Genomic DNA, 25,967 nt, shown 5'->3' with positions numbered 1-25,967 from the left:
ATCAGAGCACCAGAGGACGCATAAAGGCCAAGGAATCTCTTAGGCCCAGTCGACATAAACAGAGCTATGTAATACCAAACAAGTACCCCGCACGGAGTATGCACACCTCAACAACGGGGAACACCTATTAGGACTAGCCACAGCCAGGGGAACTATCTGTGGAACACTGCCACAGTAGGTTAACTGCCAGTTTAAAATGCATAATGCATCCAAAGGATGCTAAATGAAAGGGTAATCACCATGCGAAAGGAAGACCTGAGGCTTACTACCAGCCTAAAACACATAACGCATCAAAAGGATGCTATTTGAAAAGGTACCACCCCAGAACAAACGCCTGAGGAACACAGGCCTAAGGGGGGGGGGGGCGCAAAGGCCCACAAGGAGGAGCTGAACAGTCGAGTCGGCATGAGCATCAAACAATGAAACCCCATCAAAGGGTAAATCAACAAGTCTCTCCCGGATATTCTCTGAGAAGACGCTATCCCGTAACCAAGCATGGCGCCGCAAGGCGACTGAACCAGCCATAGCCCAGCCTAAGGAATCAGCAGTGTCCAAGGCGGAGCGGATTGTAAACTCAGCAAGGTCACGGCCATCCCGGAGAAGAGGAAGGAGGTCAACACGAGTGCCTTCAGTGCTGGTGGAGAGCAAATACTCTGCAGAGTCCCACAGGGCAGAGGTAGCCCGAGCCAGGACACACATTGTATTTAGTGACTGTAGTGCAGAACTAGTGGAGGCAAAGATGTCCCGACCCCATGACTCAAGCCATCTGGACTCCCGGGAGGGAAGAAGCATCAGCCGGGGCAAGAAAGGGAAGGCAGTTTGCAAAACAAACCCCTGCACGTCTGGATGCACAAATAAGCAGACCGGATCATGTGGAGCAGGACGATAGCGGTGCAAGACCAAACGAGCCACCAGATCACCGGAAGCTGGCTGAACCCAGGTACTCAAAAGGGCATCATAAAGAGAAGCTTCAAAGGGCAGAAGCGGCTCCACCTTCCCTGACCCACGGTGAAAGACGTCAAGTAAAGGGTCCATAGACAAGGGCGCCGAAGGAGGTTGCATGTTCAAAATCTGAGTGGCCACGGAGACCGCTTTGAGAAAAGCCGCACCAGCCTCGGTAGCCCTCCTCGGAGGGTATAGTAGCTCATCAGTAGGTGAGGGCTGTATGCTAACCCTCCCAAGACAGTGAGGGTGCGACCAATGCCCAACTGAGGGGAGACCCATTGACAAATGGGGGTCCTGATGAGGCTCTTGAGGAGTCGAGGAGCCTGCCGGGTGCGGGTGCTCTTGAGGAGGTGGGGATCCTGCCAGATCCACATCCACATATTCTAAGGGAGGCACAGGCAAGAATACATCCGGCGTCGCCGGCCAACGCCAAACTCTCTCCGGACGCTTCTGGAGAAGAGTCAACAACCCGGCATCGATGCGGCACCAAAACGGCTTTAGTTGGCGCCGATCGAGCTACGTCCAGCGCTGACTCGACTCCATCCGGCATTGAGTCGGCCCCATCCGGCACCGAATCCACTAGCTTCCCGTCCGAAGAAGGATAAGGCGCCGGAGCCGGGGATGCAAGCCTACGGTACCGCACCGGCACCGACTCAGCCTCAATCACAAGCGGCTCCGACTCCGAAGGAAGAAGCGGAGGCAGAGTCGGGGAGGTGACCAGCCCTCCTTCCGTAGAAGGAGAAGGCGCCGGAGCTGGGGAGGCTAGCGTCCGGCACCGCCTCAGCCTCAACCACAACAGGCTCCGACTCCGAAGAAAGAAGCGGAGGCAGAGCCCAGTAGGCCGAGGCGTGCACAAAGCGAGGCTTTGAGCACCAGCAACCACCTGCGATGCCACAGGGAGCACCACGGGACTATGCGGCAGGGGTTCAATGGGTCATAGAGGGGGACCCAGCCGGGCCGCACCCTGATGATGCCATATGGATTGTAGAGGGGGACCCAGCCGGGCCGCGCCCTGACGATACCACATCTCCGACGTCCCTGGAGGGCAAGGGCTCATTTGACGCCGGGGGCGAACCCACCGGCGAGTCCGTCGGAGACTCCACAGGAAGCGAAGGCCACGAGGACGCACCAGGGACGGGAGGGGACCCAAGGGAGGCCTGCAGAGCCATGGCAGAGGCCTCCATTTGGGCCCGAGGCACCCCGCACCCGGATAGGGCGGATAGAGGGGGGGAATGTCGAGGGCACACATCCGGAATGTTCCGGGAACCAGTGCCCCTGACAACAGAAGAAAGTGAGGTTGAGGACCTTGGCGACTTGTGCCGCGACTTACCAAGAAGTGGTGAACGACGGCCCCAGTCCCCAGAGGGCAATCGACGGCAGAACTGCGTTGAAGAGGCCAGGGGACAAGAAGACTCCGACCGGGACAGCCATGCCAAAAGAAGCTTCATCCGGCGCTCCCGCAGTGACTTCGGCTTGAGGTGTTGGCAGGCGTTGCAGTCCATGGAGTCGTGGTGCTCGCCCAGACACCGCATACAGATAAGATGTGGTTCCATCGCGGACATTTGCCGCGTACAGGCAGTACAATATTTAAAGCCCGAAGGCATCGCACACTGTTCCAGACACGAAGCGTCGAAAAAGGGCCTGAAAACAGGCCAGAGGAACCGCTCACTCTGGATCCGCATTGCACGTGGAAAAAAAGGAAACTGACGTCAGCGCGCCGGGAGGGACTTATATGACCTCGCTGACGTCCCCGACGCGCAGAGGTGCTGCTGAAAAAAATATTCTGGATCCAGTCTGACGCCTGGGGATATTCTAAGTTAAGGAATCTGCAGCTAGATGTCTCTATCAGATCACACCGGCAGCTCTTTTTTGTCAAATAAGGTCCAAAAACAGCTGTGCTGAAAACCCTGGCTTAATGATTGATATTTTCAGGGTAAATGAATTCTCTAAAGCACTCTTGAGGTAAATGAAGGAAAAGAAAGACAAAATATCTGACAAAAAGTTGAAACTATCTGTAACCACACCTAAAACGTGCAGCAGTTTTCAAGCACACCACTTAAAAATGTTGAGCAAGTTTTATAGGAATAAGAGATATCCAAATGAGTGGCAAATAAACTGTATTAAAAGCCGTAAAATTCTGTGGAAAGGGGAAGAGAATGGAAGTGTCTTTGTGTTATATTTCACCTTTATTATAAATATTTAATAACTCCAGAATATAGCAAAAATGCCTGCCGAGCCTTATGTACAAGTTTAAGTACAATCCAATACGTCATTGTTGGAAGGTGGTTTATTAGTAGGTGCAGGTAGCTACCTACCACACCACAATCACAAATAAAGACCAGTCAAGTTCTCAATAAATGAATCCTTAATCAACCCCTGTTAGCTTGGCTACGAGCAGACGGGCTTTACTGAGGAGAGGGAGAGGTGTGGTGCGGCAGCAGCAAGAGTGAAACTCTGGAGCACGGGGCTCACGGTTTGATCCCCGGCGCCAGGGTGATTAGTTTGCCCTTTACAAATACCGGATTTACGATTTATTTATTTGAGGAGACAGGTGTGTAAAGCATTTAAAAACACAAATGCAGTAAATAAGTAAGACAACACACAAAAATCCAAAACCAATTTATAAAAATAGGATTTTCTTTTTTTTGTTTTTGATAGAAAATGTTATTGATTTTGAACAAAGAAAACACCAGCAATACAGTACATCTCTGTAATGATGAGAAGTTCCACACTTGTTTGCATGTTAATCGTTGGTAGCGCATGACCCCGTGGGGCCCCAAGTAATACAGACAGTCAATCAAGTAAAACGTATTCACTCTATCTGACCCAGCCATTTGCCCCAGACCTTATGATGTTTAGTCAGACAGCCCCGGGCTTCATATAGGGGCTTCTCTTGTGTTGCGCACCAGTCCACTCCCTTGCGCCTCTTGGTGATGCTAGGTGGGTTGGGAACGTCCAGTTGGTAGCTATGTCTCTTTTGGCTACAATCATAGCCGTATTGAAGAACAGTTTGTCATTCCTGAACCCATCCAGACCGTCTGTGAGCCCCAGGAGCATGTTTCGTGGGTTATGTGAGACCTCCCAACTGAAGACCTCTGTGAACTCCTGTTCTATACACCCCCAGTTCTGCACCAAGAGGGGACAGGTCCACACCATGTGAAAGAAGTCTGCCTGGTCTTGGCCGCAGCACGTGCAGGATGCAGTCGGGTTCAAACCAGCACTGTTGAGGTGCTTGGGGGTTAAATAGGCTGTATGCAAGTAGTACAGTTGGACCAGGCGGAGCCTAGGTGACGCAGTGATCGTCTTGGGCTCCATCAGTGTGTCCCTTCAATCTTCCTCCTCAAAGGGTCCCACCCAGCTCTCCCATTGGTCTCTGAGCCGATCTAGCGTAGTTGGAGTGTTATTGGTTAGGGAACGATAAATACGTGAAATTCCCCCCTTCCCAGGTTCCCTATCATAGTTTGTGCCTCTGGAGGACTGTATTCTGGTAGCGTTGTGCCATCCGGTATATGCGAGTGGAGAGCGAGGCGTAGCTGTAAGTATCTGTAGAATTGTGACGGTTGTAGGGAGTATCTGGTTTGCAGATCTTGGAAGGTGCGTATGTGCTCGCTGGTCCACACACCCCCAAGTTGGGAAATCCCAATGAGATCCCATGCCCGGAATCCTTTTAATGCGCTAACCTCCCTAACCCAAGTGCTGTGCCAGAGTGGTGTACATTGGGTCAGTTTGTTTGTCCAGTGGGTGTGGCGCAAGGAAGCCCGCCAGGCCAGAAGAACAGCCTGTGTCACCACAGTTAGAGTTCTAGGTATGGGCCCCCATACATCATCGTTTGGATTCTAGGTAGGCCCAATTCACTCAATTAGAGTCTGTATGCCGGGTCAGACCATTCCCCATTAAACCAGTCATGCAGTGTGAGTAGGCGGGTCGCCAATTATTATAAGTATAAGTTAGTCATCCCATGCCCCCGTCAAAGGGTGGGATACGGCATCGGGCTAAGGCTATACGGGGTCTCCGACCGCCCCAGAGGAATTTAGTGGTTAGGCTATCTAGTTCTCTGAACCAGGCCCGAGGGAAATAAAGGGTGGTGTTTTGAATTACATAGACGAATCTAGGGAAGATCATCATTTTGAAAAGGGCGACCCTCCCCAGGGAGTTCAGTGGTAGCATCTGCCATTTGCAGAGGTCCTCCTTAGCTCTCTTCACCAGTGGGGTTATGTTAAGTGACCAGGCGAGGTCATGGAGCATTGTGATCCAGATCCCGAAGTATTTAAAGGATTGCAGACTGATTGGTATTGTGGATTGCCAATCGATGCAGTAGAGGGACCAAAACCGATTTGCTTGGGTTAAGTCCGAAGGAGTGCCTCGCCTGGAGACAGTGGGGACCAGATTGGGCCAGCTCCGCAAGGAAGAGTGAAACGTCGTCCGCGTACAAGGCGATTTAGTCTTCTTCCGAGTTTGGCCATTTCCAACCCTGAATTCGGTCGTCAGACCGAATGAGGCTCGCTAAGGGTTCCATCGCTAAGGCGAAAAGGAGGGGTGAGAGGGGGCATCCCTGCCTCGTTCCTCCTCTAATGGGAAACGCTTCTGACAGCGCCCCATTGACGAGCACTCGTGCTTGAGGTCGAGAGTAGAGAACCTTCACCAGGTTGCGTAAGTATAGGCTGAAACCCATCTCGGCCAGCACGACGTCCATGTACTGCCAATCCACGGAATCGAAGGGCTTCTTGAAGTCAATAAGGAGTAGTGCCAAATAGGGAGGGAAGGCCAGGTGGAGACGTCGGAGACAGTGCCTAGTCCCCCGCATTGGCGTGAACTCACACTGGTCGGGGTGGAACAGTTTGGTAAGGTAGGGCCTTAACCGTTGGGCTAGGACTGCAGCAAATATTTTAACCTCTGTATTTATGAGAGAGATTGGACGGTAGTCGGTACAGTTGGACGAAGGTGGTTGTGTTTTAGGGAGAACAACAATGGTGGCGACGTCTGTTTCCGGGGGAAAGGAGCCCGTCTTCAGGGTTTCAGCAAATAGATCAGAGAGGTGTGGGACGAGTATCTCCCGGTATGCAGCGTAGTACTCCTGTGGGAGACCGTCGAGGCCTGGGATTTTAGCTGGTGAGGTACACGGGTAATGGGGAGGTCTATATTGGTGGATTCAGCTGTGCTGAGGGGAGGAAAATGGAGGTGACCTGAATTGAGTAGTTCTGGGAGGGAGGTTTCAGGGCATTGCGCTGAGTATAGCTCGCGATAGTAGGAGGCAAAGGTCTGGGCTATTGCTAGGGGGGAGCGATGGGCAAAGCCGTCCGGGTCTTTAATCTCTGGAATTATGCAGTTAGTCATGGGGTCATGGGATATGTAGCTAATCTGGGTAGGATCTTCCCATGTTTGGTCCCCCAGCCATACAACCTAGCTATAGAGGATCTCCAGAAGAGCTTGACAGCATCCAAAGACAGTTGTTTGATTTCATCTCTTAGGTGTGTAAGTTGTCTCGCCTGAGTCTCATCTCGGTCTTCAGGAGGCCTGGGCCTCTTGCAGGGTAATCTGGCTTGTCTGAGCCTGACGTCCCGGGGATGGGACAGAACCAGTATTGGTAAGGAAGTACTGCCGAAGCTCTGCCCCAATCGCTTTTCTAAACTCTTTGTCTTGGAGGAACCGTGCGTTCATCCTCCAAGTCGGTCGAGTCAAGTTAGGGGGTTCCCCAATGCTCAGGAGTACAGGTGAGTGGTCTGAGATACCCCTGGGAAGGAAGGATAGTGATATCCTTAATCGTTTGGCAGTTGGTAGGGGGGGACAAATATGATGTCTATATGTGCATTAGTGCGGTGTTCAGCTGACGTGTGAGTAAATTGCCTACTCTGGGGATGCCAAATTCTCCAAGCATCACACAGGCCCATGGAATCTGCCCAGTTCGCCAAGTGTTTGGTGTGCATGGCTCTTACAGCGGAAGGTGTCCTTGCAGTGTCAAGGGGTGGATTCAGAACTGCGTTGAAGTCATCACCAACTATTGTCGCACCCAGGGGTAGGGACGTGATTAAGTCGGTGGTGTGCTTCAAGGTCTCAGTGAGCATCGATGGGAGTGAGTATAGGGAGACTAGGTTGAGAGGGTTTCCTCCTAACATTCCACTCAGAGCTACAAAACCTCCCTGGGGGTCGTTAGTGGCCTGTGTGAGCACGAAGGGGAGATTGCGCCGCATGAGGATTGCCACCCCTCATGAGCCTGGGTAAACCCTGAGTGCCAAACTCTATCGTAGCCATATCTCTCTAGAAAGGGGCAGTGGTTGCCCTTGAGATGGGCCTCTTGGAGTAGGAGTATGTCAGATGCCTGGCGTTGGGCGTAGCATAGAACTGCTGTTTGTTTAACCCTGTCGAGGAGCCCATTGACGTTCCAAGATAGTACGCGGAGGGAGGTTCTGTTACTGTTCGTACATGTCATGGTGGGTGTAAGTGGGGTCAGAGATCTGCAAGACCCAGGCTGGCTGTGAGAGTGACAGGGGTGTGATCTGGCTGCAAGACAGCAACTGAGACTGGAGATCGCAAGCGGTATACAGGACCATCGTAGTGTGCAATAAGAAGGCTGGTGTGACAACATGGTAAAACAACAACAACAACATCAGGACAACGGTCCCATCCTCCCTCCCTAACCCCTCCTCCCACCCTATACTTCGAGAACAAAAGCATCTGTCATCCCAATTAGGCAAAGTAAATAACCAAACTAAAACGTTCAGGTTGGATTGCGTGGAGGACCCCGCCTTACATAAGGATACTCATTGTCTTGTCAGATTGATCAGTAAATTGTAGCAAGAACTTTGCCATGGTACGTTTGATAGGGATATATCGAAATCTTAGCGCTGGTTAGGTCCATCACATCAGGAGCGCTGTGCTGTGAAAGAGCTCGGAATCAGCAGAGGCAATGTGGAGGCTTACTGGTGAGGCATTTCTCGGTTCAATGTGGCTTGTGGAATTGGATCACCACAGGGAGTGAGAGGTGCTCAAGAGTGCACGGTCTCTAGGGTGCCGTTCGGAGTCAGCGGGCAAGCCCAATCTGGTTCGGCGAGTCCCACGCCTTTTGCAAGGCTGTGTGCACCTTCCGTGTGGTTTGGGTACACCCTTACGAGGATTTTCTTTTATGATTAAAATGACACAATAATAAAAAAATCCAATGTTGTAATAGAGATATGAATTTTTAATACTTTATAGTGCCAACTTGGAACATTTGGTCGCGCCTGACTGGGACAAAGTTTGAGGCCGACTGAAATGAAGCATGCGTCAAATACAACGAAAAGTAGGTCACGCTCAAGGCTTCGGATGTAGTACTTTTTTGGGAGCTTTTTCTCTCTACGTCCCACAAGGAACCCTGTCAGGCTGGCCTGCGGGTCAACAACGACAGCTTGTTCCAGGGTGAGGCCTCAGTGAGGTCTCGGATCTCCGGAGGTTTCAGTGGCATGAACCTGAATTTCAGACCGGGTCATTCGACATCGGTGGCTTGACTCTTGACGACAGGTCAGGCACCTTATGGAGCTTTTTACCAAACATTCTCCAAATGTCTCCAAGTAGTTCCAGAAGGTCTTTTTGGGGTACCAATGCGTCCACAGCACCAATCCAAGGTTTCAGAAGCTCAGAGTTGCTCAACAGGATGTTGGGACTACATCTCCCACAATGCACCTGACAAAATCCTTGGTCGTCAGCTGGTTTCTTCTTGTTGGAGATGATGCAGGTGGAGCTCTTTTAACCTGTTCCTTTCAGGGAGTCCACTCGTTCACTTTTCAAAACAAGGCAAAGTCCTCCTTTTGCTGTAGTTCCAAAGTGTTCAGCAGGTGCAGTCATTCAGAGTGCCATCCCCTTGGTGCAGGACAGGGTTTCAGCAGGATAGTCCTTGTTGTTTCTTCAGGCAAGGGTCTGAGTTGCTGGACAGCTCTCCCATATTTATCCAGTGTTCTTGGGTGACAAGCAGGGGGGCACAGGGTGCCACCACAGATGTACGACAGCTTCCTCCATAGTGTGGCATAACCTTGTCCCAGAAAGCACGGTTTGACAAAATTCAAAATGGAGAAACTCTCTCCTAGAGGTTAAGCTTTGGCTAAGCCAACCCACTGGTGTGGCTAACATTCCCTAACACTCCAATTTCAGCCCCTCTGCTAATTCCATTACTGGGGCTCCTGTCTGGCTGGGGGTGCAGGAAGTGGGAGTGAGCATGTGCCCTGTCCTAACTGGCATTCCCTCTTTGAAGGCCAGTTTGGCTAGTGCACCCCCATCCGGCTGCAGCTGCAGATCTCCTCCCACCAGATGTCCTTTGTCTCTATGCAGGCCACTTCAAACCTCATCAGAGCAGTTTGGCTCATCCTGGCAAAGGCTGGTTCAATCATGAGAGGCTGCTAAAAGGCTAGATTTTGGCACATCAGAAAAGCAAGTTCTATAACTTCTTTTCTGTAAAGGATATAATAAATCTAACATTGGCAAGTTGTTGGATTTATCATAACTATCCTTTTAAGTCTTTGAATTATTATTTTAGCTCACTCCAGTCAATAGTTCTACTTTATTGAAGTATTTCCATGGTAGCCTACGAAGCTAATGTACTACAACGGGGAAAAACAAAATTGACTGTTTTACCCTCATCGGGGCATATAAAACATCTTTTAAAATGTTCCTGCTTATTTTAACAATGCACCTGACCCTTGCGGCACCTAGGGTAGACCTCAGGGGTGACCTATATGAACAAATAAGATAGTTTAAGACTATGGAAGTACCTTTAATTCCAAAGTCAAATCTGGAAACAGTTTTATTTTAAAAGCAGCTTGCAAAGCAGGGCTGTTTTATAAAATGACAGCAGGCAACAGAGCAGTGCACACTTAAGTGCAATAAATCCAATCCCATATGGCCTACCATATGCTAAGGACGTACAGGTCAGTACCAATTGCAATTATACCTAATTACCATGTACCTTTTACATAGAACACAGGCTCTGGGTCTTGTTAGCAGAGCCCAATGCAAAATCAGTCAGAAAACCAGCATCTAATAGTAAACAAGCATTTGCAATGCAATAGGTCTCACTTTTACATGAGCTTGAGCTATTGGCATTGTAAATGACAATGCCTCTTATCTAGGTTTTAAAAATTTTTAAAAAAAGGCGTCTTTTTATATTTATTTTAAAAACCTAAATAAAAGGCATTGTCATTTATAATGTCAATAGCGGAAACTCGCGTCAATTCGAGACATATTGCATGCACATCTAGTCCCTGGCCTCTCTTCTGACCACAGAGCGACAGTCACTTATGTGTGGGTTGTATTTAGAATTTTATAGGAGTATGTGTTTTTGAGGCAGAGAGACAGTAAGACAGAAAAACATAAAATAGGCAATTTTGAAGTGGAGTCAAAATGAAGTACACGCAGAAGAAAACAGGAAATTAATTAACTAAACAAGCACGCCGCTAATGTGAGCGAGCCACGCGGCAAACTAATTAAATAAACAAGCGCGACCGCAAACGTGAAAGTGGACTGTGCTGAAAAGAAAAGAAAATTAAACAAAATAGTGCTCTTGGCCACGAAAAAAGCAGACCGTGCAGCATGATCAGTAAAAGGCCCAGTTCTTATAGGCGGTAACAAATGGAGACAAGGCAGTATCAAGAAGGGACTCAAAAGCCTATTTACGAATTATAAGCAAGTATTTAAGAAGGACAATGACAAAGCCAATAACCAATATGGGCAGAGAGTGGACGAGGCTTCCGCAGCATACTCTACCACATGCCTCGTAGAGCGAGCAGGTCATGCGCGGTGCCGCTAGGCTCGACCTAAAAAAATGGGAGATATGCTTATTGTGCAACATTGCTTGAGTTAACCTCTGGTGATTAATACTGCAGAGTTCATGTTGTTCACACCTCTACACAGTGAAAGGGGGTTGCCACATAATCCGATGGGTATGCAGTAGAAAACCGGGGGTCGCTCCTTCAATCTTTGTAAAAATAATCAACGAATATTGCCCATCTGTGTTGTAATTTGAGTTACAGGCAACTGTGATAATAGAATCTGCGTACTTAACAGTAGTAGAGACGCCACTTTTACTTCAAAAGTCATTCAATCAACCGCATTCAATGTTCAGCATCTTAGTGAACGTAAAAAAAATCCCCAATGTTTCAAGTTTTCTAAATACAACATATGGAAAATGACACATTTCGTTCAGCCATAGTTCAAAGGAGTAATTGCCATACAATCCTCGATGCCACTTAGTAAATTTAAGGATAGCCCCGGTCACCGTGTATCGCTGATCATTATGCTGGCGTGTAAAAACATGTCTCGGTGCATTCTCATTTGAAAACCCGGAGGTGATGTTGTGATGACGGACTAAAGGTGCTAAAACATAAACGCCATATTGGAATGGAGTCTTTTACTAGGAACTCAACTTGATAATTTTGAGCAACGTAATGAACGATACTTAAAGCACCAGAAATACAAGCAACCGAATTTAAAGAGGAGAATTACTGCACCAAAACCTTGATAATCTTCTATATAATGCTGTTATCACCGAGTTTGTTCCCATGTATTTACACGGGTCCATTGTATTGCTCATCAATAATTTACGAGGCGCACCATGAGAAGTAAATCTTGTGGGTGTTCATAACTGTAGGAATCTGCATCAATAATTTACGAAACTCAAATAAAACATGCATTGGCCGCGCGATCGTAAACGCTTAATGAGCATGAGGAAGAAAGCCTCTGCTCGTAAGCGCGCGCCCGCGCACATGCACTGTAGCTCTAGGCCGGCCATGGCAGCATTTTTTTTAGCCCCCTCACAAAATGTCTCGCCAGACCAGCGCATGCGCTGGGTCAGGCGAGACCTAAAAACAGGGGCAAAATGTGAGGTGGACACTGCACACAGTCCTGGCTTCTCACAGTCATTAAACCAATTACATAATGAAATCCATTGAAGTGGATATTCTTTCATAAAACTCATATTAGTACAAATAATCGTTTTTTGAACTAGTACCAAAATGTAACTTTCAACAGCATCCTTATTTGAAATCTAAAAGTGCAGTGACCTGAACTGGGAACATAAATAGTTGCACTATACGATTTGGCGTATGAGAGAGACACTACAGAGAGAGGTGGAGCCTAAAAGAGTCAAGGCTGACGCTCTGTTTATGGTTTAATTCTTTTATTATACACTGCAAAAAGGCATATTCGCAGAAGCTGGGCCAAACGGGCCCCACAGCAATACTGATCAGTGCATTATTTAGCCAAAATCAACAAGAAAGAAAAAACAAATACAAATACAATCCCACCCACCTCCCGAAGAAACAGAGAAGAAAGAAAAAGGAATACCTAAAGAGAGCCACCCCCCACCCTTCCCGGTCCATACCAGCGAGGTAGCGCCGTGTCAGGCGGATCAGTGGTCTAGGAGGCGGGCCAGCCTATGCAGAGGTGTCGGGCATTGTGAGACGTAACAGGCGAAGATACCTCAGGCAATAGAGCTCCCAAAATTCTTGCGCGAGTAGTGAGAGGAACGGCTGCCACAAGTCGCTGAAGGAGGAACCTTTCCCAGTGTGAACGCCCTGTTGGTTAGCACTTCTTCGAATAGAAGAAGAGAAGGAGATGGCGCTAACTGACCTCACACCTACTGCGGTGGGGTCCTAGAGTTAAGGGGCTATTCCCATAAAGACGTTTGTTGAGCTCAATCAACATGGACAGCACAGCAACTAGAACCATAATATACAGCGTTTTATGCCTTTTACCAGGCACCTAACAGTTACAAAAAACACAATTTCACATCAATCTTTTACCAACAACACATGGAAAAAAATAATTTAAAACCTGTTGTCAACGAAAGGCAAGCTAGATGAAAGAGGATACCTGCCGAAAGCAGTTGAACAGTGGCTAAAGACATACTTCAAATAAACCTCCAAAACTGTACAGGAAAACACTAACATCAGAAAAACCTAGAACAATATATATAAACAAAATTACACATAAAACAAAATAGAATTACTGATCAACCTAAAACGAGGTGATGCCCAGAAAATCGTTATTTGCCTGGAAATGAGAATCAGTTAAGCCAGCGAGTGCTAAAAGGCCAGCAGCTAACACATTTTGAATATTTTAATGTAAGATTTGTAACTAAATAAAACTTTTCCAGCAATCTGTTTTAACCAATCATGCTCCATATCTGTAGTCACAACAAACAAATGATGGACGGAATGCTGACAATGCAGACATTCTCACCCAGTCAAGAGATCTGGGTTAAATCCATCGTTCTTTTGCCCACTACGCCACCCCAGTTTAGACATGGCCATATGCAAATCAGTCTTGACCCTGTGCCTCATGGGAACAGTCCAGCCCGAACTGCCAAGCCATGTCTTCCCTGGACCGGAATCAAGCATCCTAGGACCGGTTTCTGGCTATCAGCCGTCATCAGCCAGGATAGCTTGACTCCAGTGGCGTAGTGAGCACGGGTCCCACGTCTGGGAATACCCATCCCACTTAGGGCGAAAAGCGTTACAACAAACAAATGATGGACGGAATGCTGACAATGCAGACATTCTCCCCCAGTCAAGAGATCTGGGTTAAATCCATCGTTCTTTTGCCCACTACGCCACCCCAGTTTAGACATGGCCATATGCAAATCAGTCTTGACCCTGTGCCTCATGGGAACAGTCCAGCCCGAACTGCCAAGCCATGTCTTCCCTGGACCGGAATCAAGCATCCTAGGACCGGTTTCTGGCTATCAGCCGTCATCAGCCAGGATAGCTTGACTCCAGTGGCGTAGTGAGCACGGGTCCCACGTCTGGGAATACCCATCCCACTTAGGGCGAAAAGCGTTACAACAAACAAATGATGGACGGAATGCTGACAATGCAGACATTCTCCCCCAGTCAAGAGATCTGGGTTAAATCCATCGTTCTTTTGCCCACTACGCCACCCCAGTTTAGACATGGCCATATGCAAATCAGTCTTGACCCTGTGCCTCATGGGAACAGTCCAGCCCGAACTGCCAAGCCATGTCTTCCCTGGACCGGAATCAAGCATCCTAGGACCGGTTTCTGGCTATCAGCCGTCATCAGCCAGGATAGCTTGACTCCAGTGGCGTAGTGAGCACGGGTCCCACGTCTGGGAATACCCATCCCACTTAGGGCGAAAAGCGTTACAACAAACAAATGATGGACGGAATGCTGACAATGCAGACATTCTCCCCCAGTCAAGAGATCTGGGTTAAATCCATCGTTCTTTTGCCCACTACGCCACCCCAGTTTAGACATGGCCATATGCAAATCAGTCTTGACCCTGTGCCTCATGGGAACAGTCCAGCCCGAACTGCCAAGCCATGTCTTCCCTGGACCGGAATCAAGCATCCTAGGACCGGTTTCTGGCTATCAGCCGTCATCAGCCAGGATAGCTTGACTCCAGTGGCGTAGTGAGCACGGGTCCCACGTCTGGGAATACCCATCCCACTTAGGGCGAAAAGCGTTACAACAAACAAATGATGGACGGAATGCTGACAATGCAGACATTCTCCCCCAGTCAAGAGATCTGGGTTAAATCCATCGTTCTTTTGCCCACTACGCCACCCCAGTTTAGACATGGCCATATGCAAATCAGTCTTGACCCTGTGCCTCATGGGAACAGTCCAGCCCGAACTGCCAAGCCATGTCTTCCCTGGACCGGAATCAAGCATCCTAGGACCGGTTTCTGGCTATCAGCCGTCATCAGCCAGGATAGCTTGACTCCAGTGGCGTAGTGAGCACGGGTCCCACGTCTGGGAATACCCATCCCACTTAGGGCGAAAAGCGTTACAACAAACAAATGATGGACGGAATGCTGACAATGCAGACATTCTCCCCCAGTCAAGAGATCTGGGTTAAATCCATCGTTCTTTTGCCCACTACGCCACCCCAGTTTAGACATGGCCATATGCAAATCAGTCTTGACCCTGTGCCTCATGGGAACAGTCCAGCCCGAACTGCCAAGCCATGTCTTCCCTGGACCGGAATCAAGCATCCTAGGACCGGTTTCTGGCTATCAGCCGTCATCAGCCAGGATAGCTTGACTCCAGTGGCGTAGTGAGCACGGGTCCCACGTCTGGGAATACCCATCCCACTTAGGGCGAAAAGCGTTACAACAAACAAATGATGGACGGAATGCTGACAATGCAGACATTCTCCCCCAGTCAAGAGATCTGGGTTAAATCCATCGTTCTTTTGCCCACTACGCCACCCCAGTTTAGACATGGCCATATGCAAATCAGTCTTGACCCTGTGCCTCATGGGAACAGTCCAGCCCGAACTGCCAAGCATATCTGTAGTCAGTCACATAAGCAGAGCTATTCACGTAAACTACACCCAAGAGTTATCATCGTAGGACAAAAATACAAACCAGCTCCTTAAAGGGAAACACATACACACTTCTCTCATCAACGAGTGTAACAAATTAACAATAGATGAACGCATCAAGACTGAAAGGCATGAATGAGAGAAAAGATCTACACATTTAACAATAATTTTCTTCAGCAATGCCCTTATTTTGCCTTTGCCTGCCGACTTTAATACCGTACTCACTCCATGATCCTTCCTAGGACTTCAACAGTGGTACAATCAAGGTGGAGGCGGTAAGAAAAACTGCTATTTACTTTATATCTGGTGGTAGATAACACTATACATATACTTAATAAAAAAAATAAAAACATCTTTTTATCCCCTCTAGGAGTTCCAGAGGCCAGACTGGCTCTACATGTGGTTTCATACAGAGTTTAAAAGATGCATTATTTATAAAAGAAAAATAAACACTAGTTAAATGATTTAAAAAAATGATTACAAACATAGAAAAACAATAAAGAAGCGACTGAGAAAAAATACTGAAAAGGTACTTATATAATAGGTGACCTAGTTGTTGAACATAGGTTTTCATCTCCCATTTCAAAAGAAATGCTTATTAGTAAAAACCAAAGCATTCTTTAAGTTTCAAATAGGAACACAGAAGTGACCAGCAGGCAGCGGGAACGTTAGTTGTATTTTATAAAAATCTTCTGCATCCATGTTGGTAAGCACGAATCTGACCTTTAAGAAGATAATGGATGCTGTACACCTATAATGGCTTTGCCGTTTAACTCGAGCATTAGTAATTAAGAGCAAGGAACAGGTTATGAATAGAGGGGACAGTAAAGCCATACCAGGGAGACAGAGCAGTTGAAGGTTGCACTTCTGAGCAATTAGCATCATCATGTTCTCCTCTTCTCCACGGCAACAGTAGGTTACAGCTAGCCCATATGTCCCTGCAAATCAACATATAAAAACACTTAGTTTAATTGGCTGAAATTCAAATGGTGTAGGCATTTTGTTTGTATCCAAATTGCACATGTGCTATCTAATAATGTTTTTTTTTAAGTTGTTACTGATAATTCAGAAAAGGCTCTAGATATTGTCTAGATTACATACCGGTAATTTTCATTACTCCAATTCCTCACTCCTTGTCACAGTATTAACTTAATGAAGTACAGAAGTGCTGCTCTACCGATGGCCACCCTTTCAAAATTCTTTCTTTTATTTTAACTACTTATTAGACACACACCCTTTACAATGTAAATGAAAATGGTGTAATTAGAACTTCATGCTATTAAAAAGCACCCAATGCCTGCTACTACTTAATACTACTTGAAAGTCTTCTAAGCTTCATACATCCAATGCCTCAAACACAGCTTGCACATCATCCAGTCCTAGATGTCCAGCAGCGCCTACCTGAAGCTCAACTTAACCAAAACAAAGTTACAGTACAAACTTTGCTCAATGACATGAACCTTGACATCTTCGAATCACTGACTGCCAAATCATTTGAATTTCCCAGGGCACCAACCTCACCCTCAAAAAACATTTTGTCAAAAAACACAAAGACGGCCAGGTAACAGCTATCTCTTCCAAAGAATGTCAAAGTGTTTCTTCTAGAAAGCGACTTCAGAAGTGCTGCTCTGTACTCTTCATCTGGATGATGTTAAGGTCATACTCCATGGCCTCCCAGGCTGCATAAGGCACCCCTCAGTGGCATACAACACACCGCAGTACCTCTCATCCAGGGCTTGAAGAAATGTTATCATATCACCCATATTCCGATGGTACTCCATTGGCTCCACGTGCTAGTCCACACTATCTTCAAAACCACCAGTATCATTTGCAACGCTATCTCGACCAGCGTCCTCGCCTATCTTGCAGGCAAGCTCACTAGCTGTGAAGGTTCTCTGCACACTTGCAACCAGGACACAATCAGACTGTAGACTAAGAAGTGTAAAAAAGAGAAAAACAGACAGCAGCCCCGGATCTGTAAAAACATTCTCATATCCATCATAATTGCCTTAAAGATGCTCCAATTCAGGAATGAGTTCAAGACTTACCTGTTTAAAGAGCACTACATCACAATGTATTAACCATCCACAACCCAGCTATGACTCCTATTACTAGTTCACTTTATGCTATATACATCCATCCATAACTACCCGCAAAGAAGATTTACAAGTGAGAGGATGGTAACATTAGTACTAGGATGAGGAATACAGAATTGGAGTAATGAATATTATGGTATATATTCTAGACATTACCTCTTCACTCAGCATTCCTCAGCCCATTCCTTACTAAATGCAGACATGCCAAAGCATAATTGTCTTCTTTGCACAGGATTATACATACATATAGTCCAGACAGGAGCCAGGCCAACAAAATAATTACATTTTACCCACAATGCTGCTCCTGACTGAACAGAATAAACATTTTAAAGTACCAAAATCAAATTCTTCATTTTGAGCCAGAGCCAACATATACTGAACAACAAATGTTGCCACAAATGAAGCAGCACAATTGTTCAAAAACAGAGCTTGCCTCAATTCTACATACGAGGAAGACAATCCTCTCATGGAGGATGTATGAAACCACATGGAAACTTATCTATTTATTATTTTCACAATATTAGTTGGAAAATCCTAGGCTGTAACTGGATTCAGATATCAAACAGAGAATTCAGTCTTGATTTCAATAGGGAACTGAGTTTATCGTAGAAATGAAACTCAAATCTAATGTTAAGACAATTCTGCCTTCGGAAAGTCATTAAAAAAATTGGGAAATTCACATCTATGTCATCAACCTCCAAAGACTGATAAAGAAATATGAGGACTTTAGATTTCTCTTTGCACTCAATGTGGCTACAAGAACAGATGACGGACGGAATGCTGAACAAATCAAACATTCAACCCCAGTCACAGATCAGGGTTAATAAACAACTGACTTCATCAGGGCTACAAAAGTAAACCACAAACTAGAATTACGTGTAGTAGATATTTGGGCATTGCAATGGTTCCAGTGTCCAACACCTCTAACATGTATATAGGTATTCCATAAGATCCTGGAATACATCACTAGATCCCAGACCTAAAGCTGGTTAGTAGATCAGACAGTGTAACCGTCTGAGTTGTCACATGTGTGCATAATAAGTTATTGCACATTGATGGAATCCAAAAGAGACAGAGTATAGTCCCACCATGTGTCGATAGACATGCTGTTCTATAACTTGTGCAATAATAGCTTGAATTCAAATGAATCCCAGAAAAGTGAAGTGAAAACAGATCTCATATAGCGAGTCAATTGACATGCTGTATTGTGTTGTCACACCCTGGTGCCACCTTATATCCCTTGTAGCCGTTCTTGTACCTTAATGTCCTATTACTAGCTCTCCTGTTATCAATTCGTCAGACTGTAACGTTCTGTCGTTGTGAAACCTTATTAGTTCTCCAAAAAATGTTCGTAAACCAAGCTATAAATAAATAATGAATGATAACTATCACCCAGTTCGCACCGTAGCCACCTCCTACCATAATATCTTGCAATTCCGATATCTCACCAATCTTAAGATAGTATTAATGCTCCTCTTCATATATGTATTTACGCTCCAATAGTAAAAGGTAAGATCACCCTGTAATCTAAAACAACAAGAAATTACCTACCAGAAAGTTCTTTAGCTAATAGCGTCCCTTATCATATATAACAGTGGGTCACAGCCTAATGGTGATGGAGTTTAACCGATATATCCAAGTGCCCATTCTGCAGACCCTGCATTCCCGAGGTAATATTATCTTAAATTGATGACAACCATCACATAGATAAATAATTATTACAAAGTCTCTGTAAGTGAGACACAATATTAGCATTCAAACCAACAAAGGATAATCACAAATCTGGTATCGAAATTAATTGATACCGAGATATGAACGGAGACGTAACACGCCCCCAACAAATCTAATATCTAACAGTCACCACCACAGAGTAGTAGTCCATTGTGAATACCGCACACACATGCCTATAATATTAACTGTTAACACAGTACCTGGCTCCATGATCTTCACTGAGAGGAGAGTACTCCTAGCGTATGCGCAAATAGGCATGCTGGTCAGGCGCCATCTTATGCCGGGTGTATATATACCATCTTGTTGTGTGTAGATTTAGATTCCGTATATAGGTTTCCCGATTTATGCCCTTATATAGGTACAATTCATATTGCCCTTATTTAGGCATAGAAAATCCAGCCCTTATTTAGGCCTTGTCCATGCTACCCAAATACAGGCATGGTCTCCTCCATCCGACAATCCACATCACAACAAGTTCTTGGAAAAACAGACTCTAAGCCTTTAGGAAATTCCCTTGCTTGGATATTGATTTCTCGAAGAACTCATTATTATGCATGAACATCTATTCCTTAGGGGTTCATTCATGACGTTCCGATGTCCGACTTTTCGTCAATACAGGCATTCCTAAACACCTTCAAGGTATAAATATACCTGCACTTGCCCTGGCAAACCACGGTTCCGGCACGATCCAGCTCGACTGCCTACTTGCGGTTTGCCACAGCAAGTTCGGAAGGAAATCGAGTTCCAGCCTGACGCACTGACCCAACGCTGTCATCCTCTTCGCAGAGAATCCAGCTCCAGTGTTTCTGACTCCCATTGCGGGGTGTTAGATATCGAGTCCCGGAAAAGAGATTCCAACCTCGCACATTCTAAGGTATGGAGTAGACTAGAACTTAGAGAAACTTTTGGCAACTCTTGGCAAAACTAAAACTAAAACTATAGCTAGCTATACTTTAGGAAACAGCACCTACTTCTTACCTCGTACTACACTTAGGTTAGGTACACTGCGTAGAACTATTTAGAAGCATCAGATGAGTATCCACATTTTAGCCTGTGTTATTTATGTATGTATTTTAATGAATATATGTCATAGTTACAAACCATGCTATTGCAGTATTATTTTATCTTACTGCTAACTCTGTACATATTGTACTTCGCAACCTGTCTTACGATTGTAGCAGTTCATATCTCTGGCATGAGAAATAAGACTGTTAAATAAACCCTTTTTATTGAAACACCCGTATCTCTATTTCTGTGCAATTCTGTAGAAACGAAGCATGCACGATTGACTGATTGAAACTTATCTATTGTTTCCACGGTTGTGAGATTGTTCCGACTCTAAGGGAAAGAAAGTTGTCATGTTTATGCGGTTGTCAGTAACTAATCCCTTCTTGTTTATTCGAGAAGTTTCTAGTGACCTCTGAGTTAGCTGGCACACACAAGTAATCAGTTTAATGTACTCGATAGAGACATACTGACCTCAGTCCTACGTCAAATCTATACTGTATATTATTCCAATGCGCAGAGCCTTTCAGGGATATAGGAACTACACTACATGGCGCCCAACGGTTTGGTAACGCTAGATACTGAAGTAACTCAGTCGTGCTTTTCTCAGAGACCCATAATACTCCATAAGACGTCTGGAGTGGGTAGGGATAATATCCGCCATAGCTGAGTAGGACAAAAATCCTATGTATTAACTGTTTGGTTTGTTCATCGTTGAAGGATACAGTGTTCCAAAATATTGTGCACCTTATCTTTGTTCCCTTGAAACTTGCTCTGAAACTTTCATTAAACAATGACCGAAAATGGCACAAACACCGATACTGGTGGAGCTGCGGCTGACCAAGTCACAGCAGCTTTTAATTGTACAGGTTTTCAAGAAAACGACAAGGATGTTATAATCATCCATCCAAATTTAAGGAGAGCCATCACTCTAAAACTTATACAACATGGCCTAACACCAAGAGGTGGTTTAGCAGTTTTTGTGATAAAGGCACATGAATCTCACCAGACAGAGGTATTCTATTCATGGCTAGTATTCCCAGAATCAAATCCAGTAACACACTTGTTTCACTTCTACAAAGAAGATGATCCACCTGAGGAATATATTCCTTTCGAGGATATTGAAATTCCACTCACATACCAGCAGCATGAGCTCTGGTTTAAAGGCGCCCTAAAACATTACAATCACATTACCAAGCTCGGTCCACTAGGTAGACCAGGAGCAACATGGCCAATTTTAGCCGGCTACACACCTGACCCTGACATTGAATCAATCTCAGATGAGGAATTACTTAATAACATACAAAAACTAATACAACTATACAGTTAAACCACAACTGTCTGAAAGTCCTGAAAAGGCCTTTACTAAAAACAATCCTACCTCTTCTAAAAAGAAGTGGGAAAATAGCAAACAGCATTCCAAAGAGAAGCGTTCTCAATCCCGAGGTAGGTCTCCTCAAAAGGAGCCCTCTGACAGGAGGTACAACCTCAGGAATAGGGATAATTTGAGAAAACCTGACAGATACACATTCCTCTCGTACCTTTCAGATATCATCACAGACATCCGAAAGAAGAGGACAGTCAGAGAACAAAGAAGAACGCATGAAGTCCAAAGACAATCAACACGTTCAGAAAAACAAACAAAAACCTCAATTCTCCTAAAAGAAGGTAGCAGGTCTGAAGATCAGACATGCCGAAGATACTGAGAACACAACTCAAGAACGGAGAATGAGCTCAGACAATGTTGGACAGTGCAGCAGAAGTTACAGTAGCTCGCCAGAACCTGAAGTGGCTTCTGGAGACAGTGGACATGGATGAGGACATTCAAGTTGAAACTGCAGACACCAGGGTTAGTTCTCCGCATAGGTTATATGAAATAACACTCCGGATGGAGGGAGACATACCAAGAAAAGTGAAAGCACTCTTTTGGCAGCATCTTTCAAGGGGTTATGGTATACTTCTAGCAGAACGACACTGGCCACCAGAATGTGTCAGGGAGTTCCCACATGGCGAAGACATCATTATGCCAGCCTTTTTGAACCATGTTCTAATCCATTTAAAATATACTTATGCCAGGAAATGGGCAGTGGCCCAGGCCCCAGCATTATACAAGAATCATGTAGGATGGGATTCGGACTCACCTCATCACAAAATCCAGTAAAAAATTAACCAACTGCACAAAGGCAGTACCCAGTTAAGCAAGAAGCTAAAAAACAGGTCAGGGAGATCTTAGATCAACTTGAATACCAGGGGGCGATTGAAACATGCACCTCATCAATGAACAATCCTTTGTTTCCTGTTTCTAAACCAGACAATACATATCGTTTAGTTTTGGATTACAGACACCTAAACTCATGTTGTAAAACATTTGCAGTGCAAAATGCAGACAGTACAGCATTAATGAACAACATTGTGCGTAAAAAGTACAAAACCACATTAGACATTTCAAATGGTTTCTTTTGTTAAAATATCGCACCTGAAAGTAGATATTTGACCGCATTCTCAATAATGGGGACGCGGTCAATTTTGTCGACTTCCACAGGGGTTCAAAAACAGCCCGGGGTTATTCTTAGCAAGAATAACAGAGTTACTACAAATTTATGATGACAAGGCATTGTAATATGTCGACGATATATATCTGACAGACGATGACCTGGACAGACACTTGAACAGGGTGAACACCATTGTATTGGGCTTTGCCTCTGAAGGTTACAAATTCAACTTACAAAAAAATCCAGAATTGCCCATCTCAACGTCCTTTTCCTAGGATATGAGCTTTCAAGTGAAGGCGAAAGCCTGGCAGCCAACTTTTTAGAAAAGTGTGCGCTGCTCCAACCTCCAAAAATGCTGAAAAACGTAGTTGATTCTAGGTTTCCTGAATTTTGGAAGAACATACATTCTAAACTACGCAGAGAGGGTTAAACCTCTCTACGAATTAATCAAACCTGATTTCAAAGCCACAACTTGGACACAAGAACACACAGAAATTCTGCAATTACTTCAAACAGACATGTTAGCAACCAAACACTTACAAACACGCGTAAATGTACGCAACCTAGTGATCAGAATCATTCCGGGTCAATGTGGATTCACCTACTTAACTTTTAACCAAGGTGAAAAAGTACCCATTGCATACAAATCACACTTGTACACACAAAGAGAAATGAAATTCGCAGTTCAAACCGCTGTAGTAAAAGAAAGAGCCCTAGCACAGGGGAAACGAATCATGGTTGTGACTCCGGTACCAGCCTTAGAGGCAGATACTAAAGCTATCACTCCGAATGCAAAAGCTTTACATCCGAGATGGATACAATGGGTTAATTCTCTTGCTGCAACTGATGTTGAATATGTTTTTTATCCTTATTTGAAAACACAAGCATTCCTGCAATACGAACACGAATGTCCTCTGCCCACTGAAATTCTCCCTCTTGATCAGTACAAATTTATAATTTATAATGACGGATCTGCACAACCCGCTATGGGGAGTAAACAAGCTTACAGTGCAGCATGCGCGATCGTTCAAGGTCATATGCGCGATGGCAAATTCAGACCAATGGTCACAAAAATGCAATCTCTAGGAGATTGTACAGCTCAGCGAGCTGAACTACAAGCATTCAAGATGGCACTTGAAAACACGGATCGCGAATTCCCCACACTCATAGTGTGCGAATCTTTTTACTGTCTTCAATCTTATAATTAATATTTATGGAATTAGCTTCAAAATGGTTTCAAGGATGCAAAAGGTGGCACAATCAAGCATAAAACATTTTGGGAACAAGTAGTTCAGTTGCGAAATGGACTACAAAACGCTGATGTGATACACACACTGAGTCATCAATGTGATGGCGTTCACGTTGAAGGGAATTCATTGGCTGATGAAGCCACGAAAGGGGCTGTGCAAAAGGCTTCCGTAGCTGCAATCACTCGTTCAAAAACTAAAATAGACAGTGAAATAATGCTGGCTGTCAATGCTTCAAGCAAAGGCAGCGGTGCAGCGTTACCTAAACAATTTCCACTCAAATACTCATATATAATTGATGCGAACAATGTTCCGTTTGCTCGAATCCCTGGAGTGGGGGAATAGGGTAATACCAAACATGGAACGGAGAGCAGCTTTGATTTACTTAGCACATCTGGGAGAGGGTCTGACACATCAGGGGATCTCTAAAAATGTTTAGAACTGAAAGAGATGTACTGGTGGCCAGGAATGAATACGCTGATTCATATCTTCATCAATAACTGCTGAAGAACCAAGACCTTAGGGGCCTGGCGGCGCAGGGTACACCTTAATCTCCTGAATTCACCTGCTTTGTCGAACAGAGACACGGGACACTCTGTTATGCGTAGAAGATAGGGTTTATTAGCTGCCGCTAAGTACAGTTGTCCCAGAAGTACACTCGGTATGTTCTTAGGAGACTGCCACTTTACTTCGTGGCGCACAATCTTTTATAACATACATATTCACAAAGAACACACCCAATGCATACAGGGTCAACCAATGAGAAGAATGTGAAAACAAGATATTAAGTAACTCAAATAAGCCCCTCTCCCAACTGTGTTTGTTACCCTTCCCCACAAGTTAATCAGTGGTAGTGTTTATAAGTTGACTTGCAGGTGGCAGGACACATTTGTATGGCCTAGAGGACAGTTGTGAAATGATAGAATACGAGTAAAGAATAGCGAAGGCCAGAGGATAAGATAAAGTCAGGAAAGAATGGTGCGACCCAACAGATAGTTGAAACAGGGATCAGTCAGACCAGACGAGGATTAGTGAAGTCGGCCGGACCCTGACACCAGCTATAAACAGAGGCAGGAGGTTATTTGACACGTTGCAGTAGGATGAGGGAAAACAACACTTCGTTCACCGTGCCGCCTGAGTGAGGGCAACACAAAATGGCAGAAAGACACAAAATGGTGGCTAAATACGAACGAGAGCGGAAACTGAATTACCTCAGACACTCCTTTTGCCATTAATCAGGCAAGACACACAGACTCATTTTAATCTGAGTCGACGTCAATGGCCGCAAGGTCATCAAGCTGTTGCTGCAACATCATTTTAATGCTCTTCGTCTTCCGTGGCACAGGCCTTGGGACACACATAGTGGCACAAAGACCACAGATGGCGGGGCCACACTGCATACAGAGACAACAGGAAAAAATGATGGCCAAGATCACTCCAAGGAATGTCAATACCTTCCATCCCCATTTGGACAGTAATCCCCAAAGCCATTCAAACAAAGACCAATCTCCTTCGTCCTGATGAATCGACTCGGAGATCACATGTAATTTGGAGATGGCTTGGTATACCTTATGGGCGTCGTCAGGTATATAAATGCAACAGCTAGATCCGATCAATTAACAAACTCCACCACGATCTGCAAGAATAACATCCAAAGCAATCCGGTTCTGCAATGTCATGAGACGATCCGCCTGAAGTTCAGCTGTGAGATTGCTCAAGGCTCCCACAGTGACATCTATGGTAGTCTCAACAACACAAACCAATTGTCTCATGTTTCTACTGTTGGCCATTGGGCCCCAAAAAGGAAGAAATCCTTTAAGGAAATCACCTCCCTCTTGTCCTGCCGTGTCTTTAGAATCAATAATCCCTCTGCCATATCTGTTTCTGTGGTGTCCCGAAGGAGCAGTGTATGTAGGTGGGAGAAGAAAGGCTATATAGCATGTTTCTGAAAAATCCGTCGGTAGCCACGTGTAGGCTCTATCGTGGCAGACAAAATACGTGCCCTGGGATGGCACTAACGGTGGTGAATTCTGAGATGTGTGAATGTACGTATGGGAGCAAACACTCTTTCCTTGTCCGGTGTCAGTAGTCTGGCCATTTATTTGTAAACAAAAGTTACCTCGATGAGGCACAGTCCAAATT

The 25,967-nt window shown here is 45.5% G+C and overlaps 1 pseudogene across 1 annotated transcript in view; it reads right to left on the bottom strand.

Annotated features, from left to right (window-relative positions):
- The window catches only part of LOC146870162 (putative ATP-dependent RNA helicase DDX20), a 552,287-nt pseudogene that overhangs the window by 77,169 nt on the left and 449,151 nt on the right, over positions 1–25,967 (bottom strand). The window contains exon 10 of the transcript XR_014978117.1: positions 16,091–16,192. The product of XR_014978117.1 is annotated as a putative ATP-dependent RNA helicase DDX20 (transcript). The remainder of the gene's footprint in view (positions 1–16,090; positions 16,193–25,967) is intronic.

The sequence above is a fragment of the Triturus cristatus genome, chromosome 1_1 (genome assembly GCF_964204655.1).
Source record: "Triturus cristatus chromosome 1_1, aTriCri1.1, whole genome shotgun sequence".
Classification (NCBI taxonomy): Eukaryota; Metazoa; Chordata; class Amphibia; order Caudata; family Salamandridae; genus Triturus; species Triturus cristatus.
The sequence above is the reverse complement of the archived record's forward strand: the minus strand, read 5'-3'. Positions and strand labels throughout refer to the sequence as shown.